Raw genomic sequence first — 24415 nt, 5'->3', positions numbered from 1 at the left:
TCAGGAGAAGCCTTTACCTTATTTAATAGCTCATTAAACAAGTCCCACTTTCTTTTACCAGCTCCTTAGGTGATTTCAACAATCTCCTACATGACCTCTGCATTGGCATTCAACTACACCTGCATGGAGGGAGTAAGTAGGGACCTCCCAGCTATTTTCAGCCCAGTCTTTTAGCTTTGTTATAGAGTATGCCACACACCTGGTATCTCCACATCTTGCTTCCCATAGAGCTTTGTTCAGTAAAGTGCCTGGAAAAATCATGACATGGGTACTATACCAATAAAATGCAAAATGAACTTTGACCGCTTTTTTTAGCATCATCACTTTTTCAGTAAAGAAATCATCTTGTCTAGCTACATGCTTCAGGTTTTGCCAGAACTGCCATTCATCATGTCTCACCCTATTTGATATACCTGCTAAGGCTAAGAGTTGAATGAGACATGCCTGGTTCTATAAATAAGCAAGCTAAACATTGCATCTGATTGCCCTTTTTTTTTTCATAGCTGGCCATTTTAGGAAAGGAGGTTGGTAAGAAGCATGGTCAGTTCCTTCATTTAGCCTGTGGATGAATGGGCAAAGGTGACTGAGTGATCTGTGCTTCTCAATTTATTTCTTCTCCTCTGATGTGTGGTAATTGGTCATATTCAGTTACTGACCAGTTGCAGAGTAAAGCTGGTCTCTCACACTGATTGCATGCATGCGTTTCATCTGGGCTGTGGAGCAGAATGTCTTCTCTCTTGACGTGGTTCACAGCATACTCATTATTGTGGTTTATGTGTCTCAGCTGGTAGGCAAGGTCTCAACTACTTTCATTCGCATGCTGGCTCTTCCATCTTCAACAGAAAAATTCTGATCTCTCCCAGTTGCAGGTAATGCTACTTCTTATATTGTGCTGTTTCTTTTGGAAGAAATACATTCATACATACATACACATATATACATGCATTATTCATATGTAAATATATACATTTAAATATCTGTACGGTGGTAAGTGAATGTGGTATGTGGGTATGTGAAAGAAACACATTCTGGGTCAGGGGTTGGAATACTATATTTTCTGTGTACACTATTCTGAGTCTCCCCTGACTAGTCTTTCACACTGCTTTTTTTTTTTTTTGCCTTCTTTTTTATTTTCTCTGTGTGTCAATAAATGCTTAGTTCTCCTGAATTTGATGGATATATGGAAATTTGACTCTTTTATCTGGAGAAGACATAATGTACAGACAGTAACAAAGCACAGATCCTTCCCAGGCTTTTTTTTATTTTTTTGATTGGATGTGGCAGTGTGGCTGTAAGGGGTTAGAATCTAAGTTTGGCATTATGGATAAGGAGTTCTGATTTCCTCGCCTGACTACTGAACTTCTTGCAGCTACCTAGTTGTTAAGGAGAAAGGCAGTTTCCAAACAAGTTAATTCCTTGGTTTGTTATTGCCAGCAAAACATGCTGGAGACTAAATTGATAGAGACACTTTTAAAGACTGTAGGATGATGAGAAATGATGGCATGTTGGGCACCCATTTGGGATTAGGATGCATGATTGCGCAGAGCCCAAAAGCAGAGCTCCTACATCTGTTTGTGCAGGTAGGAATGCTGTCTGACAAGGGCACAGGATGACGTTTGCGTCACAGAATTGTTGAGTACAGCTTGAACATACTTGGCAGCATCCCATGACCTTCTCCTACTCCAGCTTCTCCATGATAGCAGAACTGTCTCTGGCCAAAGGTTAATTTTTTCTGATGGCTCCTAAACTTTCTAGATAGGGAATATTGGTGAAGTCTCAAAAAAACCACATAAAATAAATAAATTGCAAGCCCTGAATCACAGGCAGAAAGTTTCATTCTCTTCTGTGCTCCTATGTGGGCCATTTCAATAGGAGCCCAGAGGATTGCTCAAATCTCCTCTTAAGCTGTAAAAAATGTAAAGCTGATTTCCCATTGACTAGCATATTATGCAGTCATTCACACCAGGATGAAGCAGTTGGAAAGGTGTGGCATTCTGATTTGGTCCAATTTTTATTTGATTTCTGCTAGTTTTAATGAAATTATATAAGGTTTGAGACAGTGGAGAACTGGAAACTGTGTGTCTGACTATGCCCATCACTGCCTACTACCATGCACAGTGGGAACATTTTCAAAAGTCACCGTGTCTAACTTCACTGTGAATCAACTTCAGGTTCACATATGGAGGTAGGAACATTAGGGGAGGTAGGAATATTAAGAATAAACTTTGAAATTTAGAAGACAACCATTAACTATTGTATATTGTCACTAATTGCTTAGCTAGATAAAAATGTTAAAATACCAGAAATTTAAGTGAAAAACATAATGCTGGTGTGACTTAGTTTGCCAAGCTAACAGGAGGTGAGCAGAAGCAGTAAGCTTTTTGAGCTTCCACAGAGCTGAAATCTCCAGAGATCACAAGTAGGAGAATATCTGGTCCAATATGTGCATCTATATGGATTTTAAAAATATCTGGAGGAGGCAAACACAGTTGAAATGAGAGCTGCAAAAGCTGGAAAGTCTTCAGTGGTAGGCATTTTTTTGTAGCTGTGGTTGCTTTTGTTTATTTTATTCATTTATTTAAATGTCAACAACAACGCTTTATTTAGTCCATTCCTTAATTATTTTCTTAGTCAAAACTACCAGCAAATTTTCAACATAGGAAGTGGAGGAGCTCTTGTCAAAAAGGCTATATGTTGCTATATGTATCCTCACAATACTCGGATAGAAATAGTCCTAGAAGATCAAATGACAGTTGTGCAAAAATAGCTTCTGCACTCCTTAAATTCCTATGTTAGATTCTGATACCCTTGTCATAAAAGCTCCACTGTAAACTCAGGGACTGTTGATGTAGCAGTCTGTAGGATTTCTCTATATGAAAAGGATAAGGACAGAAAAATGCAGCCTTTATTTTGGCCTTATCAGCTGTAAAAACCTCACTTTATTTTGTAGGATAATGGCAGGTTAGTATCTATTATTTAAATTCCTTCTTTTCAGATCTAATCTTGTTTCCATGGTTAAATCAACTCTTTGTAGGGATTTATGAACACAGAAATTCCACGAAACCTGGGATTCAGAGAGTCAGGGAGGAGAATTAAAATCCTGGAAAGCCTGTGAATACATGGGCAAGTCATATAGATGGAAGGGAAATATGTGTTTTTAAAGAGGATTTCTGTCAGTGAGGGTGCCGTGTGGAATAATTTTCATCAGATGCATTGGGCAATAAGTGAAGGAATGGTCTCTTTGTTTCAGCTCCAGCTCAAATCAGCAATTGTTGCTATTCTGATAGCAGCTAAGTGGTCTGTGGGAAATGATGTGGAGGTCTCACTCTAGTCTTATGAATAGTTTCTCATTACATGAAACCAGTAATGAACTGAGCAAAAAAAGGAAATGGTGGAGGTAATTGTGAAGACTGAACCTCCTCTTACCCTGCATTTCAGGGCTAAGAGGTACAGGCAGAGCCAGGAGGAGCGTAAGAGCTGAATGGATCGGTACCACAGCTCTCATGTGGGTGACTTGGGTATTTTAGTCAAGAGGCCTGACAATTTGGTACATCCCACAATCATCAAAATCATGGGATGATAAGTGATGATAGCAAACTCTGCTTCAACATGATAGCACCTCTGGTTCTGGGTGTGACCAACTCTGTGCAAGTCACCATGGTGCTGCCTTGGCCCTTGAATCACAACTCTGCCCATGGCAGGCCAGTAAGCTGGCAGTGGGACATCAGCGGTGTGGGAGTAATGGGGAGGGGCCAGGCATTTCAAACTGGCAGTACATGCAGAGATGGGGGAAGATGATGTGATCCACACTCCCTCTTTCACCTCATGCTGCCAGCGAACTAACAGGGCTTGTGCTTCTGCTGGGATTTTCAGACACATCAGTGCTGGGGTCAGCTCTGAGGGCACACTTTCCCCAGCTCATTACAGAGCTTTGGTCTCTGTGTTTTCAGCTCCTTGTGTGCCTGAAAAGGGAGAAGGATGAGGGGTGCCTTGCAGTCGAGAGCTGTCGAGATGCCTCCTGGGGCGGCAGCACAGGGGCTGCTCCCACTCCTCTGCTCCCCCCAAATGAAATCTTTGCAGAACTGTCTGTGTGTGGTGCCAGTTTCCCTTTCTATAGGGACTCGTTTGTGTTGCTTACATCATATGCTGGATTTAGACGACCTCCAGCGTTACCATGGCAACGGTTTCTGCTTAAGTATAGGTGAGAATGTAAGTTAATTTTAAATAAGGTGAAATGAAGGAGGGGGTGAATAAAGCTCTCAAAAGCATTTGAAACCACACAGATCTATCTGCCTAATCAGTTTTGAAAGAAATCTTCTAAAGTAAATTTTGCATCCCTGAGGTTGCATTCTTCTCATAACAGAAAAAAAAAAAAAAAAAGAAAAGAAAAGTTCTGGGTATATTTCTTCAGACTGTCACCACTCAAGGTGGTGGCAGACCTGGGAAGCTTCCATCTCTGTCTCCTCTCCATGTTCCCCACGTACACAGTGCCAAATACTCTGTGTGTGGTGGGGTCAGAAGATGAATAAGACTTAGAGACAGCACACATCTACTTGGATGCTTTGAAGCTTCATGGAGTGTGGGATTAATGAATTTTTGCTGCTGCTGCTGGTTGTTATGAAGAGAGGCCAACATGTTGTTCTTTATTTTGTGGCCTGAACCCTGCCCTCTGCGGTATCTTTAAAATCTTAAGCCGATACTTAAAAATATCTTGTGTGTATAAATCTCTGTATATTTATATGTATGCCTATTTATTGTATTCTATCATTGGAAACAAAACAAAACAAAATAAAAACCAAAACAAACAAAGGTGCCAAAATAAAAACATTATTTTTATAGTAAAATTACCTGGAGGAGAAAAAAAAAAAAAAAGAATTTGTAGTTGATAAAGCAGCAGCATGAGGAGCACTGCTCTCGAAAGCATTATAGGATTGCCCCTGTTTGCTTCCTACCAGCCCAGTTGGAGCACTATTCCAGCACTATTTCTCTCTCATCTCCACAATTGCCTCTCCTCACTATTGTGTGAGAGTACCTAATCCATTAAATAAACATCAAGGTAATGGGAAGAGATACAGAAGCCCCTTAAACATCCACCTAGTTAGTTAATGCACTGTAATCCACAATTTCTAAGAGTTGCCTTCTTAATATACACAATTTACAGCTGAAGAGAGGGCAACTTCAGGAAAAGCAGAGGGTGGTTGCTGCAAACCCGTTTGTGGCAGCAGCCATGCTCTCCCGAGTGGCCTGACTCCACCAGTGCAGGCTGACCCTTCTCAGATCTGAGTAGCAAGAGGATGCTATTTAAATTATTGTCATAAACAGTTGCCTGGTAACCAGTTCTTGTAAAACTTTTGGCAGCACTATTAGCACAAGTACCTGTGCCCAGGTGTTTGTCCCTTTCACCTACCTGGAGGTGACAGCCCCACAAGCAGAAATAAGACTGCTACTGCTCCCTGGCTTGTTCATGGCCATGCATTTGCAAAGCAGTAAGACACAAGAGACTGAGGTAAAATTATGATACTCATTAATAAACTGCATAACCTTTTAACACTTTCCCTTCTTTGTCCTGATTTTCTGAATTTCTTTTTTCACTTCTTATCTCCATTTCATTTGTTTGTTTTGCCACTTTCCTGCTGTTGCGCAGCCCATGGAAAAAAAACTCCTCTTTTCTGGAGTTTGAAAGAGCAAATTTCTAACACATAAGGTCTACAGTACTGCAGAGGAGTTGTGTAATGTTATGGATCACTTGTAAAGATGTTTCTAACTTTCTACTTCACATTTCTTCAGTTGTGTTTGGTGAACTGGTTTATGGTAGCATTTGTGTTGGTGATTTTATATCTCTATGCAGAAGGTTTAATTAATTAGAGTAGTGTGTGATGTTAAGCCAGCCACAGTTAAAATCACAAGATAAGAAAGGAAGTGGCTGTGGACATAATGGTTATTAGATTTCTAAAACCATCTAGATTAGAGGGAATGGTCATGTGGATTGGGTTGCCCTGACGTTGCAGCCTGAATCTGGACTGCTGCTCTGTGGGGAGCAGGTAGCTTACTGCATGCCTCACAAAGAGAGACGCTGCTCAGCATTGTGTTCTTGTGGTATATGTTGTAGCAGGTATTCTGCCAGCCTAAGCAGTCAGGCGACTGGAATAGCAGAAATCTTAGTGGAAGGAGATTCCTCGTGTAGCTAATGTCTTATAAAATAGGACCTGAAGGAAGGAAAGTAAAACAATGGTGGGAGAAATCAAGCAGAAGCCCCAAACACCAAGACTGATGGGATTGAGTAACTCTGAATGTAAAACAGAAACCACGATGTAATTTTCATGGAAATACGGAGAGGTCTCTTTTGTGGCACTGACAATGTGAAAGATGTTGTTGATGCTGCCTCAAATGTGTCTTGCCTAGGAAGGACAATATGAGGATTATTTTGTGTGGTGTCCAGCATATTTCCTTCTGCTTAATGTGTGTGTCCAGGTGCAGGGCTAGAGCTACACTGCAACGGCTGTACTCCTAACCATAGAAAGAGAAGGGGAACTCAGCTATGTGTGATGGAGGCCATCTGAGACTGGCCAATCAGACAATTCCCTAAAAGACACAATTTGGAGTTTCTTCTTTACCTGTGCTATGTGTCAGGAAAGAAAGGCAGCAGTGGGGAGTTTCAAAAGTGTGAGTAGGGATCTCTGGTGGCATCTGTCAATTACTTCCAACTCTTGGCAAAGGGGGACTAAGAAAAACATGCCTGGCTGTAGACTAAAACATGGTATACAGCAGCCTACAGCTACGACAGAAAATCTGAGTCTACTGATAGCTGCTAACATCTGCTGTATTTATTGCTAACTCCCCCAAAAGGCCCCAAGGGGACATTTTATTACGTTCATGATTGCTTACATTTAGCAGTGCTTCCAATGTTAGTCACCCTTGCCACTTCTTACACACAAAATCTAGTACTTATGGGATATGTAAGGGCCTTAGGCAATTTTCTCTCACTGTGTTGGAGTATACCTCTCTTCTTAGCAAAGGCTACATAAGATGGATAGAAGTCAAAGTCCTTGATTTTTGCTTGCTTTTGTTGGTAAGTCATATAATAATATAGCATAAACTGAAACCATGTCTTTCCCTCCAAAGATGGCCATCTCAGACTACAGAAATTACTTTGTCTATGGATTGTATTTGAGGGAGGATAACAATAATGGGAAAACTGAGTCTGCTGGGTGAGCCTGATGGCCTTGATGGCCTCCAGCCCGGGAAAGGAACACAGACAAGAATGGCAGCTGGAAAGAAACAATGAGCAGCAGTCCTTAGGGGTATGGATACCTGGATTAGGAGGAAACAGGAGTCATAACTGCCATTTTAGTTAATGAATGGAGAATTTTTTAGAATGAAGACTCCATAGAGAAAGGCTCCAGCATCATTTAGAGATGTATTTTAGTGTAGGAAGCAATTAAAAAAACTTAAAGAGGAACACCAAATCTTTCAGAAAGAGAGAAAAAAAAAGCACCCAATTTAAAGTTTGTGTTTCTAATATGTTTGCCTGCTTATTGCAAGGGAAGGGAAGATTTCCTCTGCTAATGTATGTTTTGCTATTTGCTGGAATGAGCTATTCAAAAGCACTGTTACAGTGTCAGACTATAGATAGTCTTTGGGCCACGTGGTATCTTTCCTCTGCAGTGATTTATTCCATGTGTAGGATTTTGGAAGGATAGAGGAGCTTATTGAATAATTTCCACACCACCTCTTTCATTACAGTGTGAAGAGATGGAGGGCAGAGATCATCTCAAATCTGTAGGAAGTGTCTGTATCTTAAAACTAGTCACAGAATAGGAAGTGAAACGTCTACCAAAATATTAATGAATTGTAGTTTGCCAAGAAAGTAAATCAACAGGGGCATGTGAATCCAGGAACTGCAGCTCGCCTAAACTGTATTGTGACTCTCATGGATGTAAAGTGAAATATTGATCCAAACCAAAATATTTTGTTCAGGTAATTCTCAGGATGTAATGGTGCAGAAAAACATAAGTAAATTCTCATTTGGTGTTTTTTAGCAGGACAGCATTAGTGTTTATGCCAAATTATGCAATAGAGGATTTTCACAACTGAAAGTTCACCTAGGGAAAGTGTTTTCCTGAGGAAGAGATCTGTTTCATTTTTGTATACTACTTCTTCCCTTTATTCTTGTTGAGCAGTCAGAGTCCAGCTTCATTACAGCTTTGTGCTATGCAGCAGTCTGGTGCCTCAAACAACCATTTTTATAGCATTTCTCTGCCATTACCCAGGAACACTAATTTGTATCCACAACTGGAATGTGGTTTTGCCTTTAATTCTTGAATGATAATAGCCTTCTAAGTGTATTATGCATTTTCTTTCCTGTAGAAGGATTACATGTCATACCAAAGAGGCAAAATACCTCTCAGACTGTTGGAAAAGGTAGTTTGGGAATAGTGGCTGGAATCTACCCTACTGGTGAGTCCCTATTGCATTGGACAGAGGGGAATCCCTTTTTCTCTGAATGTTCCTGCTCTTCTTGGCTCTGAGTCCATGAGGAAATTCACACATACTACTCCAATACTGAGCTAATTTCCATGGATCAATGCAGCACTCCCTTGCACATTTTAGATGTGCTTCCTATTAAAGAAGCTGCAGCAATAATGTGTGTTTCCTGGGGGACTGTTGACAGCCTGGACTAATTGTAAGCTTCCTTTGCAACATTTAAGTCAGGAGCTCACCTTTCATGCCAGTGAGATTAAAAAGTGTCACCTTATGGATCAGCAGAAATTATTCACCAGCTTTTAAGTTAGATTATAATTCTTTTGGACAGAGAGACAGAGGCACTTTCCCCATTGTACAAGGTCAGAGATCTTGCCCACCCAGTTCTGTGTTGTTGAGCTGTTCTTAGTAGGGTTAACAGTGACTGATCTAGACCTGCTTTACTTTTGTGGAGGAATTGAACTTCATTTTCCTCTCTCTGATTGTTTAGATCATCCCCTTTTAAATAGCCTATCCATTTGCAGAGTACTGCCCGGTCCATTACTACATGCTTTCACTCTGTTTGCCTCTCTATATCCAAGGTGCAGGGAAAAGGTTTTGATTTTTTGTGTGTTATTTGCTGAAGCAGTTCAGACTGTGTGAATTACACGCTTACTCCCCATGACTCATCTCTGGTTTGCAGTGGTCTGTCAGAGATAGCAATGCTGCCAGCATCATTCTAGCTTTCCTTTGGTGTTTGCTGCACACTTCCTTACTCAGGCCCCTGAAGATACTTGTCTTTCCATCTTGCAATCTTTTATTGCATATACTCCTTTGTCCCTTCCTGGCTCATACAGGAATATACCTGTATGACCTGAAAAGCAAGAAGGGAGTTGAAGAATAGCTCACCAAATAGAAAAACTGGGGAGGCATTTATTCTCTGTCCCTGCTTGCTGACATTTGAGTCCTGCAAGACTCAGGGCAGGTGTCTTGAAGAAGCTCAAATTGCTGTCTGAATGATACAGTAGACTGGATACTAAATAAAGCTGGCTCCTTATACCAGTGGCACCAGTCCTGCCACTTTATCTGCAACAACAGAGCAAAGTATCTAGTGAAGCAGGTCAGCTTTCTTTTTTCTCGGCCTGTTCCCTCCTTACCAGAGACCAGAAAATCAGGGAGGAATTTAAATACCAAAGATCTGACAATAAAATAAAAGCCTGAATAAAAATGCATATGTTCTTTTGAAAATTACAGCCATGAGTTGATCAAAGGCTGGCCTCAATCTGAAACCAAAATCAGTGAGCTTGGACAAGCCTTCAATGACTCCTTACTCCAGTGTGGTCCCAGCTGCTTTTCATATTCCACTCTGGCCTCTCCTGTCACCATCAGCAAGGATTGCTAGGATGTCAGAAAGAAGTGAAACCTACAGCATTGCAAAGCCTGTCAAACCTCAGGCTCATGGCACTGGGGTTTACAATGTGTGACAGGTTTCAGTCAGGGAACTCAAAAATGCACAGAAAAAAAGCCCCTACACTGAAAACTGAGTTAGAGAAAATTAAAAAATTGTGTGAGGGTCTCCTATGCAATAATGCATCTGCAATCTCTTTTTAAGAAGAGATGGGTGGGAATGGTTGTTTTTATATCCAATTTTGTGAGCTTATTTTTTGTCTTTCCCCCTTAAAAATCCCAGAGAGAATGGATGCAAGAAGTGGTGAGAAGCTAAAGAAATGAAATTTTAGAAGGGGAGCTGGGTAGAGAGGAGCTTGTGCACAGTGGTTTTTTCCGATTTATTTTTTTTGTGTGATGTATTAAAGGAAATTGAAATTGAGATGAAAATTTGGTTTGAAAATGGATAATCAAAACTATGCATTCCCAGAATGCATCAAAACAAAATGTCCTCAAAATCAACATGGTTCTATCCTACATTTAGCTGTCCACAAACCAGCAATTCCTAGGGAAAAAAAAAAACCAAACCAGCTGGTTTTGTGATTCCGAAAGGTTCCCAAAGCTGCTGGGTGAATTATCCAGCTGTCAGGTTCATGTTTGTGCTCCATCTGCATCAATATTTTGTGCTAGCATGGCACCTTGAGCAGAACACAAGCATTTTCCCTCCCTGGTGCTCTTTCTCCCCAGATTCCATGGGAGGCGACTAAGACAGATGGATCAGAAGACAGCTAAGGCATGGCAACTGCCAGATCCCTGATGTGATCTGGTGTGCATCTAGACTGCAGTGTAAAAGATGTGACAGCAAGTTCCATACTTCAGTGCTTTGATTATCAGAAGCTGCAGATTTAAAATTACAGTGCTGAGCTGAACAACTACAAATAATGAGGGAACACAAATTTTGCTTGTAAATGAGCACTATAGGTCATGATATCACATTGAAGAAGTATCCTTATGCCTGTAAGGCAGCAGAGGTGGGCTGGGATGTCTTCTGGACCCAGGTGAGACATAAGGGGAAGAAGTATCTTCAGTCCTCAGTCTCACAGGGAGAAGAGCCCAGACATGCCTTTGTTTTGTCATCATGGGCAAATAATGTATGGGATCAGTGAGCTTAAAGCATATAGCTCAAGTTATAACTCAAGCACTGTCACTCACTAAAGACATTCATATCAGAAATCCACACAAATGCCCCTTCAGCTGTGAGCTGAGGATTTTTTAATACAAGTCTAGGCTAAAGCTCAGCAGATCCTGACATATTTATACTCCCCTCACAAATCTGATCTTTTTGTGTGGTCATCTGGTTGCCTTGTGCTGCTCAGGATTTATGTCACATGTATCTGCCTTCACCTTGATCTACACTAACTGGTGTGAATTAAATCAGCAATGAAGACATATCCTTGGAGTTAAAAATTGTGGTGAGGAAAGATCAAACCAGGCTACAAAAAATACTAGGAGCTAAAACTAACCATTGTGTATTAATTCCAGATGCTCCGAGGTAAAGCTAAGGATTAAAAGAAATAATGTCAGTTATGCCTGTACATGCAGGAAACTGCTCTGAGAATGCAGCCAGAGCACGTCTGCTGCAGTCTCCATGGTTTTTTGGGTTTTTTTTTAGATTCCCCCATGGGATCACCTAAGTCCACAGTCTCACACTTCAACTTGGTAGTAAAGCTAAAAAAAACTTAGCAAATAGCTTGTAATTGATGACAAAAGAGGGAAACAGAAGTGTCAGTCATTTATTACACAAACAAAATGAAAAATTAACTGCTATATCATGTTATTTTCCCATTTGCATTTTGGATTCTAGACATCAGAGAGGAGTTACTGACAGGAACAGGGGCAAGAGATTAGAAGTTTTCATAAATGGTAGTTGCTGTCCTTCCTTTGTTACTATTGGGTGAAATCCTGATACTATGAAAGTTTATGAAAATTTTGCTGCTGACTTGAGTGGGGCCAAAAAATTCAGTTCTAAAAACCTGGTGATCTGCTACTCTTTGATTCAACTCTTTCATTGTTGCTATTGTTTCTAAATGAAACCTTTGTATTCGCCATAGATCTATCAAATTCTGATTTTTCTTTTTTCTGTAGTCCTGATCCTGATGTCCCTTATATCAATCTGCATGATATAGCTCATTCTAAAAGAAATATTTTCTTTTAATTCCATGCTTTCCGACACTGAGACTGATAACATCAGCTGCACACATGGTACAACTTCTTGTCTTTTTTAGCAGAATAGTTGTTCCAGTAGGATCTTCCATGATGATTCACCTGGTTGTTCTGCACTGTCTAAAATACAGTGGATATTTCAATTAAAATGTTGCAGCTAGGAAGCTTTGTGACCTCACTTCTGAGCAATTCTTGTCAGATTTGTTTGACAGAACCAATTTGACATTGCATTCATTCTAGAGTGCGTGGAAATGCAATTATGTGTCAAACTTTCTGAAATCTTCAGGGACCTCAGGGCGATCAGTATTAGACAGGCACTATACTGTTTTGTCCTCCAGATTTTTATCTAGACAGGCAAATCTAGCATTTTGTCAGTTTTCTCTCTGTCAATTAAATGTAGTTAAAATTTTTTAATGGGAATTTTTTGTATAGTTTACTATTCAGAGAAAATCCATTTGAAGACATTTGTCTCTGATAGTACAATCTAAAATAAAGGATGCAAAATTATTTGTTAAAAAGATACTGGAAGTAATTTTTACAGCTCCCACAAATACAACTGAGTTATATCAGGGAATATGTTATATGTGGTATTATAAGTCCATTATCCTTTTCAAAAACCAAATCTGTTGGGTGATAGAAACTGTCAATATGTATTTTAGGTGGAATCTAGATGTTCATTTCACTTGTCTATTTGAAAAATCACAAAACTGTTACAGAAAATTGAGTGGTTTTCTTTCCTTAAAATCCAATGGTTCCCCAGTCTCCAAAATTCTTTTAGCAGCCAGACCTTTACTTTCACACATTCTCCCAATTAACATTTCACATACTGGTTGAAAACAGATTATTAATCTTTCTGTAATGGAAATATAAATGTAATTTCTAAATATATTTGTATTTCCTATTTAATATACAAATACAAGAATTAATTATATGTTGAATGATTTTAAAACCAGGGCCTGATAATTTCTCATTTTTTTGATTGGCGCTTTACTGTCCCTCTATGTCATTATGTCATACAAAAGCAGGAAATATATCTGAGACTATATTCTGGTAGGCATTGCCACTCCTCACCCTCAGTGATCTTATTCTCTAAACTGTTTGCCAAAGGACTCCAAGACTAGAGAGTGGAGGCAGAGGTTTCAAGCAACTTTTCTGGGCATAAGAGTTCAATCTTGAAAGCTACAGTGCATATGGATAAAAACTAACTTTCTGTACCTAGTACTTTTGCAAGTGAAGGTTTTACCAATCTGATTGGTATTGCAAATAATTAACATATTGGAATTGCAGATAGATTTTTTTTCCTTTCTTTTTTTTTTTTCTGATTTACTAACTTCACATTTTGGTATTAGTTTTGTTCAGAGAAAATGATGCAGTACAGTACAGTACAGGAATCTTAAATTATTTAAGTATCACTTTTCCATGCTTAATTAATAATTTGAAACTATAAAGGCATTTGTAGCTGTTCTTTATGCATCTGAGTGCTTTAGGTAGACACTCTGTGGTGCCCTACTGGCCAAAGAGCCAGTTGAAATTGCAGGTAATAACAAGAAAATATTTTGTTGTTATTTGCAATCCTCAGTAGTTTTTAAGACCATTACAACATGCAAACTAATATTTTAGTCTGTGAAGAAGGCACAGAAACATCTGTTATCTCAGGATATCCATTGAACCATCATTGGGTTGTTTTTTTCCCCCTTCATCTTGCTCTGGCCCTTTCAAGTGCTGCACACCCACATGAATGCTCTGGTTTCAAAGAAGCTATACTAAGCAGCAGTGAAGGAAGGCTTCACCTTACTCTTTATGCTTCCTTTCCCTTTCAGTTCATCGTTTTATTTCTTCTTTCAAGAGATGAGAAGCCTACGTCTGACAGATGGATGCCTTTTTTTCCTTTAATCTTTTCTGAAAATTCCCTTTCCTAAGAAGTAAATTACGGTCACGACACTTGTTTTGCATTGCTGGTTTTGAGCTACTGAGACCTAATGTAAGTGGTAAGAGGCCATCTTCTGCCTACACGCAATCAAAGTCAGCACAAATTCCTAAATTCAAATGTGGATTAGCATGTTCAGATCTACGCCTGCTCTCTGTAATCCATAAAATGTGTTGTTAGCTTCAGTAAGTAAGTCTGTTCATTTTTAAGGAAAGTGGTTCATTTCAGGGAGATGAGAATCTGGTCCTGAGTGTTTGATTGCTTCCTGTGAGTTGCAGTTTTCAGGGAGGCGTGTTATATCACTTCTGCTTATACCAGAACCCTCTCAGCTCGCTGTGCTGACAAAGAAATGTCTCCACCTGCCATTTGAAATGTGCTGATATTATGGACTGTTGCAAACCCACTCTGCAGTTCGGTGTGATTGGCAGCTACCGCTCGGAGGCTGCGAGAACAGGGATGCGGGAGGTCAAATGGAGCTGTGCTAGTGGAAAGCTGGCACACTCTCTCCTTGCTCAGGGCAGGAATCTCCTCCCTTCCCTGTGCTGGGAAGCGGGGAGTGCTGCTGAGCAGTGAGCAAACAGATGGAGCATGTTCTTAACCTCCGTGCTGCTCCACCAGACTCATAAAAGACATTCGCCCTCCCACTAAATGAGTGAATGAGAGGTTGATTGATGACTCAGAAATTTATTTATTCAAAGTTCTATTTAGCTGCAGCTACACAACAGCTTTCTGAACTTAGGGAAAATCAAACAATTCAATTCCCTGTGGGTTCAAAAGTGCAAGATGGCAACAGACAGTTTGCAATATGCTTTTCCCCTTTAAAAGTTTTAGAAGAGCAGCTTCAGGGTCAAAATTTCCTTGTTGGTGGAATTGGCAATGATTTCCCTCTGGAGTGATTTTTGCTTTTCTGTACTAGGGTGTGCTGTAGCATGATGTCTCCAACTTGATGCATGTGTTTTATTCAATTTCGTAAAATTTTTTTGTTTTTGAAGCAAGCAGAGTCAGTTTACCCCAACAGCTGTGTCTGAGTAGATTTGAGGTTTGTATCCCGCTTGAAAGAATACATGGTTCTGTTGAGGTGTTTATTGGGGAAATGTGTACCAACTCACAAATATGTATTTGTCTTAAATTGAGAACAGTACTTCCCGTTACTTTTGTTGTATTAACTGTGACATGGACCCTGATACATCATTTTAGTTTAAATAAAAGCTTTGCTGTAAATATTGCTGAAACACAGCTGTTTATATGTTACACAAGGCTATGTCTTACACAGAATCTATAATAAACTCTGAGATGGAAAGATGAGAGGTGTGCATGCATTCGTGTGTGTGCATATATGACATGCATTTCTGTTGCCAATTAAAGCTAAAGTAAGTATCAGATGGCATTTACTACTTTATTTCCTGCCATGTAAATGCCTTTTTTAGGTATTTCAGAAATCGAGATTATTTGAAAATTGCATATAATTTGTATTTACTGAGATTTCTGGTATGACTCACAATAGGATCCCACATTAAAAAAAAAAAAAGGAAATAAAAGTACTTGTGATTTTTTAGTTCTGATATGCATTTTAATATATGAAATTTGGAGTGGTGGATGGAAATTATTTGCAGATTTTACAAACCAGCCCATCTACCTGTACTTTGGAGGGCACCCTTTTGGCAGCTCTAGAAGGACCAAAAAGGTCTTAAGTGAAAAAAAAAAAAAAAGTTCATTCTCTTTTGCTCAGTGTTTCCTTTCTGGTGAGTGTTTTGATTCAGCAGCATTATTACAGATCAGCAGAAATCTATTAATGCTTCTTGCTTTTAGGTTCCTTGAAGGAGTGAGGTCAGGTGGCTTGCCCTCTTGTAGAGCTAAGTCTGCACTACCATATTTCTCACAGACCTCCAAAAGGGGACCTTCCTCACACAGATCTGACTTTGTTGCTAGCTGGCTCGAGATAATGTGGTCTTGGTACTCTTCTGTTTGTTGTGCAATCTCAGAATAAATCATTTTCAAATCTATCAGCACCTCTGTAAACATACTTCCCATATATCTCTTCATGCCAGCATGTGGGACCTCCACAGGAAAGGGTGTCTCTATTTTCTGTTATTATCCAGCCACAGGAGAAAGTCACTGAATTTTTCTTCCCTTCCTTTGTCCCTTCCTCTGTGCTAAGAATTGATTTGCTTCACGGGTCTGGACTGTAACTGCACCTTCCTGCCAAAAACAAAGTCACAGCATTGAAACCTGAAACATCTGAACATGGAAGTGTTTTGTGTCAAAGAGATGCTGTTTCAAGATTATTTATACCCATTAGTGCAATCAAATTCTCCTTCAACAGGCTAGGAGAGGATTCATGGGTTAGCTCATGCCACTGTGGCACTAGTTCCATCATATCTGCCCCAAAAGTCCCAGCACACAGCTCAGTGCAAGACACGAGAAATCAGTGCAGTCAGTACCTACGGATGGCATTGCAGACTGATCTACTTGAAACTAGATTGTCCCAACTTAGTACTGAATCCATGAGAAAAAGTGGAGTCAAAATAATATTTTAGCGAGCTACTTCATAGGTAACATTCACTCATTCTTGTTTTAATTACATTTGTAATATTACCTTCAGATTTGTTGCAGTACAGAAGCTGTGAGTAAGCAGAAGAGACTTTTTTTCTCCTCAGAGGAAAGACAAGGACAGATCTAAAAGTGATGTGTCATTTCAGTTTTATGGTGGAAACTTGATCCAATGAGCCAACAGGAGTTTTGTTATGAAATTTAGTGGGATGAGAGCTTCAGCACATGGCAGACCAGTGCTTGGCCCATCATCCTGCGCGTGAAAGGTGAATGAAACATTGAGAATGAGAAGAGAAATCCAAGTGCCTAAGAATCTTTGGCTTCTCCTGGCATATGGTAGTTGATTGCTCAATTAGGTCAATGTCTTCGTCACTCTATTACTAAGTATAGGTTGTTGTTCTTTGGTTACGTGAACTAGTTGTTCTTTAATGGATTCTCACTAACAGCTGTGGCTGGAAAGCTGCCTGGTGGAAAAGGATCAGGCCTGCTGGTTGACAGCTGGCTGGACATGAGCCACTGTGTGCCCAGGTGGCCACAAAGGTCAATGACATGCTGACTTGTGTCAGCAATAGTGTGCCTAGCAGGACCTGGGCACTGATCATCCATCTGTGCCTGGCCCTGGTAAGACCTTAAACACTGTTTTCAATTTTGGGCCCCTCTCTATAAGAGAGACATTGAGGGGCTGGAGTGTGTCCAGAGAAAGGCAAGAGAGCCGGGGAAGGGTCTGGAGCTCAAGTCTGGTGAGGAGAGGCTGAAGGAGCTGAGTGTGTTTAACCTGGAGAAAGAGAGGCTCAGGAGGATCTTATTACTTTCTACAACCCCCTGAAGTAAGGCTGTAGCCAGCTGGGGGTCCGTCTCTTCTCACAGGTGACATGATGAGAAGACACAACCTCAAGCTGTGCCGGGGGAGCTTTAGATTGGATATTAGAAAAAAAGTCTTCCCAGAAGGGTTGCCAAGCATTGAAACAGGCTGCCAGGGAAGGGGTTGAGTCACTATGCCTGGTGGTATTTAACAGATGTGTAGATGTGGCACCTGGGGACATGGCTTCGTGGTGGACCAAGCACTGTTAAATTTAGAACTGAAGTCAATAATCTTAGAGGTCTTTTTCAATCTAAGCAATTCTATGACTCTATGAAATAACTGTAGGCAGGCTGTGTAGCAACCTTATCTCTCAGTCTATCTATGAGCATCCTAGGTCATCCTCAGGTTTCAGTAGGAATGGCATCTTGAAGTCCAGGATCTAAAAGCATCCCCAAGGTTTCTCTGAACTCCTGAAGTCCTGGAATCCCCTAATGAACCTTTTCATCAGGCTGATTCCCTAATACTTAGAAATTATATCCTCAACAGCTTTAGAGTGCTCAATTCACACAGCTTGCTTCTTCACTCACTCTTCCTTTCTCTTACTGCTTTTTAGTTTTTTAAAGTAAGAGGGGGAAAAAAATGGGGTAATCTTGAATGTTTCTTAAAAGACATTGCAGCAGTTGTCAGCTGTTTAATTATAGGAATACTTCCTATTGGTTTTCAGAATTTTACCTTCACTTTTGCTCCTTGGAAAAATGTTGTTTTGGGAAAAAATATAAATATGTCAAGATCCTAAATCTCTGTAGTTTTGATTTTAAAAAGCATTTTTCATGTGGGAGCCCTTTTCTGTAGTTTTGTTTGTTTGCTGTATTCTGTCTGTCTTCTCCACATGGGTGCTTTAGAATTTGAGTTAATACCAGCTGTCTAGCACAGAATACATTTGATGCCAAAGTAATATCAATGGTTTGAAGGTAAACTCTCCCACACCTCCAGATCATAGGTATTTAATAATGGGCCATGAAGCCTGAGCATGCTATGTAGTGGTCTGCCCACAGCTTCATGGAGTGTCTGCTTCAAACTACATTGACTTGTAGCTCCAGCTCTTTCAAGAAATGATGTCAGCCTCTAAACACAGAGCCAAGTTGGCATTGGGCTGTAGGTGCATAGCCAATCTGCTTTCCATATTGTTCTCTTGGCTTTCTTACAATCATGAATAATCTGTTCAAGACAGTCTGAAAACCTCAGAGCAAGCAGGATGCACTTTGTATCCCTAAAGTCACTTTTTACATTTGCCTAGGCCTCATGCCCAGTGAGGAATCTGTAAATATGAGAGGAAGAAAAGAGAGAAATCTCACAGAAAACAGTTACGTGATTTCATTTATTTATATTATACTGCTAGAAACCATGACTGAAGACTGTGATTTGTCCACTGACATATGCATGCAATTTTTCCTGAGATGCAGGAAACAAATCTGTCAGCCTCCTGATGAGCATTACAGAGAGAAAGACACCCAGGATAATTTAATTAGACCCCAAGAAATAACCCAAAGTGAAGGACATTTTCTGGTTGTCAGAAACTAAATCCATCTTTAAAACAGGCAAAACCACCATCCTGGTTCAGAGACTTCCCTGCTCTCTGACCATCTCTGAATTGCTTTTCCTCTATGATGCTTAGAGTTCCTTGACCCTTCCTAGATAATTTCTTCAGGATCCTGAGCTGTGTTAGACCTATAGTACCCCAAATAATTGAGGAAAAAAGTGACCTCTTCCTATAGTCCTAAGTGCTATAAGGGATGATCCAGGTCCAAAGAATAATTTAGAGCAGTTCCAACCCTGACCTGCGCTAAGCAGTGAGGAACTGATGCAACAATGAATGATGAACGGCTGATTCTGTCTCATTTCCTATATAGTTCACAGCTCTGGAATAAAGTGTAATGCTGCTTTGGTAAGTTATGGAGTATTTGCAGAGTTTTGCATTGTTTTGGTTTCTCCCCCCCCCCCCCCCCCCCATCCCCTCTCCTCCCACCCCCAGTTCCCTCCCCTTCCTCCTAGAGATGAGTTTAGTAGAGGGGGAATAGCCCAGCAGTCTGTCTTGGACAAAGTAGAGTTGAAGGAAGGAAAAGAGAGAGAAAGGAATGAAAATGGATAAGTAGAAAGATGTATCTTCATCCCTTATGGCTGAGCAGTTACTGTTGTGAGCCAGGACTGATGGCCTGTGACCTCGAAGGTTTCTTATTATGGCTTGATCCTGCAGTGTGCTGCTTGAGAGACCTGGGCTGGGCTGAGCTGAGGAATACAGGGTCTGCTCTTAGTTCTGCTAATGATTCCTGACATTTGACATCTTTCTGCTCCACTTAAAGTCGGGCTTTCTGATTTGAGAATGACAGAATACGACTCTTTTTTTTACTATTTTTGCATCTTAAAATACAAAGCCATTTCAGAAGGAACAAGCTGGCATTTGCTACACGTAGGTGATTCTTTCTCCACTGAATAAAGCAAGAGCTTTTCATGACTAGAGCTGTATGTACCCCTTTGCTGAGTACATGAGTTATGCAACTTGCCTACTCAGAATAATGTCGTTACAATTATTAATAATTATATGTAAATTAGTTCATTAGGCCTCTATTTTTCAAGATATAATATATGAAATAACTAAAAATTATTTTAAATGACCCATCTACTAATTTCTAAAATCAGAATTCACCCTCCATCTGCTCAGAAACATATGCAAAACAAGGCACTTAAGTCACCAAACAATAGCAGATCCAAACAATTGTGAGAGATCCAGCATTATAAACTGCACTGGTTTATCACAAGTAGTAGAATACTATCAAATAAATATTGTTAATTTCTGCCAGGTAAACCTGATTAACTGTTTCAGATATTTTTCTTCTCCTTGTAAGCATTTTATTCATCCCTGCTGCAATTGGTTTGAATTTTTTGTTATGTTTGTTCTGTACTATTAAAACAATGAATCTATCTTCATTTAAAATACAGTCCTGTATTTTAAGGATTGCACTGATGGGGCTGGAATTCAGAGATCTAGTATCTGAGAAATTGAGATGAGAGCTTTTAAATGTTTGGTATAAATACAGTGTATGGAATAAGTCACCCTGTGCAGTGTAAATATCAATGGTGCCCATAATGTAGTATATCCTCAATCCTCTATGTGTAGATTTAGAATTTAGTAGAATAGCTTTGACTATTTTCTTCATGTAAATTTACCTCAAAGTGTTAAACTTGAATTTATGAAGGCTAGGAAACAGCTTTGAAAGTAGATTTACTGGCAGATTTAGCAGTGAATATTTTACAAAAGTTTACTAGGCAATGTAAAAGGAAATCTTAGATCTAATTCACTGTTGTTTTGTGAAGAAACTGGGCAGGGGTTGAGGAGGATGAAGTGAAATGCATTATAAGTCAAAGCTTATAATATTTAGCACTGGTTTTAAGCTGGATGCCTTTTATACTTTTTTTATACCAGAGCCTAAAACTAAATTTCTAGTTTGTATCGCTAAAGAAAAAAAATTCTCTTATTTACACAAGAAATGTTCTTGGAAATGGAAATAGGAGAGTTTTCCATCTTTTTGTATATATTACTTTTTCAGACCCTTTTCAGGGATGTACACTTTCTGCGACCATTAATGTTTCTTTAGACTAAGCAGAAGTCTGTTGTGTGCTGAATGTACCATGTAGGAGCTGCAAGTTGATTTCTCAGCAGCTTGCAGACATTGATGGACCATGGTTTTAACTTCTTGAGTCAAAATTTTGAAAGTGATTGGCATGTGTGAAATTAAATCAGCAAAAGCTTACAAGCTTATTGAATCACAGCACAAGCAACAAGAAAATGATCTTCTGCAACTCTGATGTTTTGACAACAATTAATATCTATTCATATTCTACTGAAACCAGGGAAAAGAGGCTTTCTTTCAAAACAAATGGAGTCCAGCTATATGTTAAGATCTGAATTAGATTTAGCTCACAGAGCAACCATCAATAAGAAAGAAATTAATGTCCTCAAAGTGTAGACACATTTTCTAATTTGTTTCCTCTAGAGAATTATCTGTACTTAAACTTTGCCGTTGGTGATATTATAGCTTATATGACACAAAGGAGTTCAGCCCTGTCTGTGCATACCAGTCATTTGTGCTTGGCACTGATGTATTTCTGAGTCTTAGGCATTTTTTGGACCCATCAAAGATATTGGGTGAGAAGTGAAGGGTATAAATATAGTAAAAGGTGGAGACAACTACACGAGGACTCCAAGTAAACATACGACTTTAATTTTTAAGTTAAACTGCCTTTCATTAGTAATGAACTGTCTAGTCCATTCTTTAAACTTTAAATAGGATGATGATGATGATTATTATTATTATATTTTTGTAATAAACTCAGAAGGATAAATGTCCATGAACAAAAGAAAAAAAAAAGGTAAACACTGAAGAAGGTTATTTATAATTTAGCAATTCTGCATGGCTCATGCTATACATGCATGTTTATAATGTATAAGATGCCTAGAACATCTGTTAAAAATATTTCAAAATGAAACCTGTAATCTCACGGGTATTTCAGAAGAACATAAAAATTATTTTACTTTGAAGAGTTTATTAATGAGTAAAGATTAAGAATACTTTTACCATGGTAATTTCTAGTGGTTTTCTGAGTAAACTTGGATATATCTAAGGCAGAAGCCTTATTTCAGCATGAAAATTTCAAGACAGGACCTCTCCGTATATACAGAAAAGGTGTAAAAATGTAAAAATTATACTTTCTCTCCTGAAATGTTCTCTTTTGAAAAATACATCCAAGAAAAATGACATTTAAAGGCTGTTTTAATGAGAGCCAAACTAAACTAACTACTGTTTATTTTAATGAACAATTCTTGAAATATTTGGTGCTTTTGAAATTTTTCAGCTAAAATCATACTCTTTTCCTCCAATTAGCCTTCAACACAAGGAGCTTCCTTGTCTTTGACCCAGCTCTGTCTGTTAACAACATCAAACTTTAAACATAAAATGACAGGCTTAATAATAATAGTTCAAGAACTATCCTTTCTGCCAGAAAGAAAAAAAAAAAAACAACCTCATTATTATAAATTGAGGTAGTGCTGAAAGGAAACAAAATAATGCATCCTTGTACAGGACAGGTCTTGCTTAAATACAGGTCTCAGGTTTTGAAGACTATGTAGAATGAAATCAAAAGTGTGTGGTTCATTTGGGGAAAAAAATTCACCTGTATTTTACAGTGGGTGACTTTTTCCTGTCCTACTTCAATAAGCCAAGCATACTCTGACTTGCACCAAGGGCAAATCTAACCTGGTTATTTAAATGCAACTACTTCATCTAATGTGTCTATACTTCTGTTTCTGGAAAACACCTGCCTATGACAAGTTTTGCTGTCCTCTCTGTGCTACCTGGGCCAGTCACTGCACAGATTTAGGGCTGATTTCATACCCCCACCATTAAACTTCTGTGATTTTGTCTTCATCTTAAAATGTTGTCATGGGGCTGTTAAAAGTTTTTCTTCTAAATTTGTGTAGGCACCTTCTTGCAGTATAAGTGAAATAGAAAACACATTTATTCTCATACAGAGGAGTTTATTTTCATTCATTCTCTTCTTATCCTTATATGAGAATATTTTATCCTATGTCTTAATTGATAGCTGACCTTTTCTCCATCTGCTTTAAATCAGGGAAGTACAGTGTTTCTCTTGTAATTACATTTCTGCCACAAGGTATTTTTCTTCTTTTACGAGATCAAAACCATTATTGACAGCAGGATGCAGTCTTTTCAATATTTTAATAAAGAAGCCCACTGTGTTTGCCTGATGCTTTAGCCTGCCAACAGGAGTTTAATAGTCTAGTGGAGCATTAACAGCAACTGATCATTGTTCAGAACATCTAACTAGCCCTAGGTTATATCAACCTGACAGACAGGACATTAGCTGAGGGCAGCAACTCTTCATTAATTGTTTATGCAGATGACCCTCTGGTGGAAAGGTGGGCATTTTCTCATTTGCCTTGGGCAGTGTAAACCAGCCCGAAACAGCCACTGCAATTAGAGGATGTTAATGAGGAAGCAGAGAGAGAGCGGGTGGCATGGAGAGCCCTGCTGCAAGCACAGCAGCACTAAGGGTTTATTCTTGTTCCCACTGCAGCCAGTGGCCAAATCCCTGTCGATTTTAAGAGCAGAAGTCCTGGCTGAGATCCAGACTGGCAGCTTCCCCTGTGTCATATAAGCTGCTGTTGGAGCATGTTGGAATGATATTCTGTGCAGACATAGTGAATGACTGTTCTTTCTCTAATTAGTCTTGCTTCAGACATTTGGGTTGATAAACATGCAAGGAGTAGCTGAATGTTTCTCTGCCCTGTAGTCTTTACTCGGAGACTTGAGAACTGAGAATACCAGCTGTTTCACAGGTTGTGAGTTGTGCAGGCTGAGATCAGTCATGGGTGGGTTTGTTCACCTGCTGGAGAGATGGCACTTACTATTGAAATCATCTAACATCCACAGTCATAATGTCTAGACAGCATGAAGGGACTGGCTCAGCCTTAATGGACTGAAACATCTGTGTCATCATCATGGAATTCCTTCAGGGGAGGGTGACAAGCTTGTTGGGAAAAAAAACCAGATAGACCAAGAATAAAATGACCATGGGATCAGGATGACATCCATATTAGCAGAACTGAAAGCAGTGTTAAAAGTGCCTTCCATGCTGTAAAAATTACTCCTTGATTGCTTTTTTTTCATTTCATCAGATCAGAAGGGCAAAGATCTACTACTTCATCTGAGCTGTCTTTGGGTAAAAGACAGCTGTCTGTTAAGTAATGTAAATCTAATGGTATTCCTTTCTGAAAGCAAAATCTAGTTTGCTTATGTCAGAGTCTGTTTTGGCATTGGAAAAGTTGATACCATGCAGTTCTGAGAAGTAGTTATCAAGAAGAAAATAACTGTGGTCAATTTAAACTCATGGCAGGAGAAATCAGGAGAAGGAGAATGCTAACAAAGTATTGTTTATTTTCAATATGTAGAGTTATAAATCTTCCAGGTAGCTTCAATTTTTATTTTTCT

The 24415-nt window shown here is 39.4% G+C and overlaps 1 protein-coding gene across 1 annotated transcript in view; it reads left to right on the top strand.

Annotated features, from left to right (window-relative positions):
• The first annotated feature begins 628 nt into the window (after window positions 1-628).
• ARPP21 (cAMP regulated phosphoprotein 21) overlaps window positions 629-24415 on the top strand; it is a 288923-nt gene continuing 265136 nt past the window's right edge. Inside the window, exon 1 of the mRNA XM_038127609.1 lies at window positions 629-869. The gene's annotated coding sequence lies outside the window, so the exon portion shown is untranslated. The remainder of the gene's footprint in view (window positions 870-24415) is intronic.

Source organism: Motacilla alba, chromosome 2 (genome assembly GCF_015832195.1).
Source record: "Motacilla alba alba isolate MOTALB_02 chromosome 2, Motacilla_alba_V1.0_pri, whole genome shotgun sequence".
Lineage (NCBI taxonomy): Eukaryota > Metazoa > Chordata > Aves > Passeriformes > Motacillidae > Motacilla > Motacilla alba.
The sequence above is the reverse complement of the archived record's forward strand: the minus strand, read 5'-3'. Positions and strand labels throughout refer to the sequence as shown.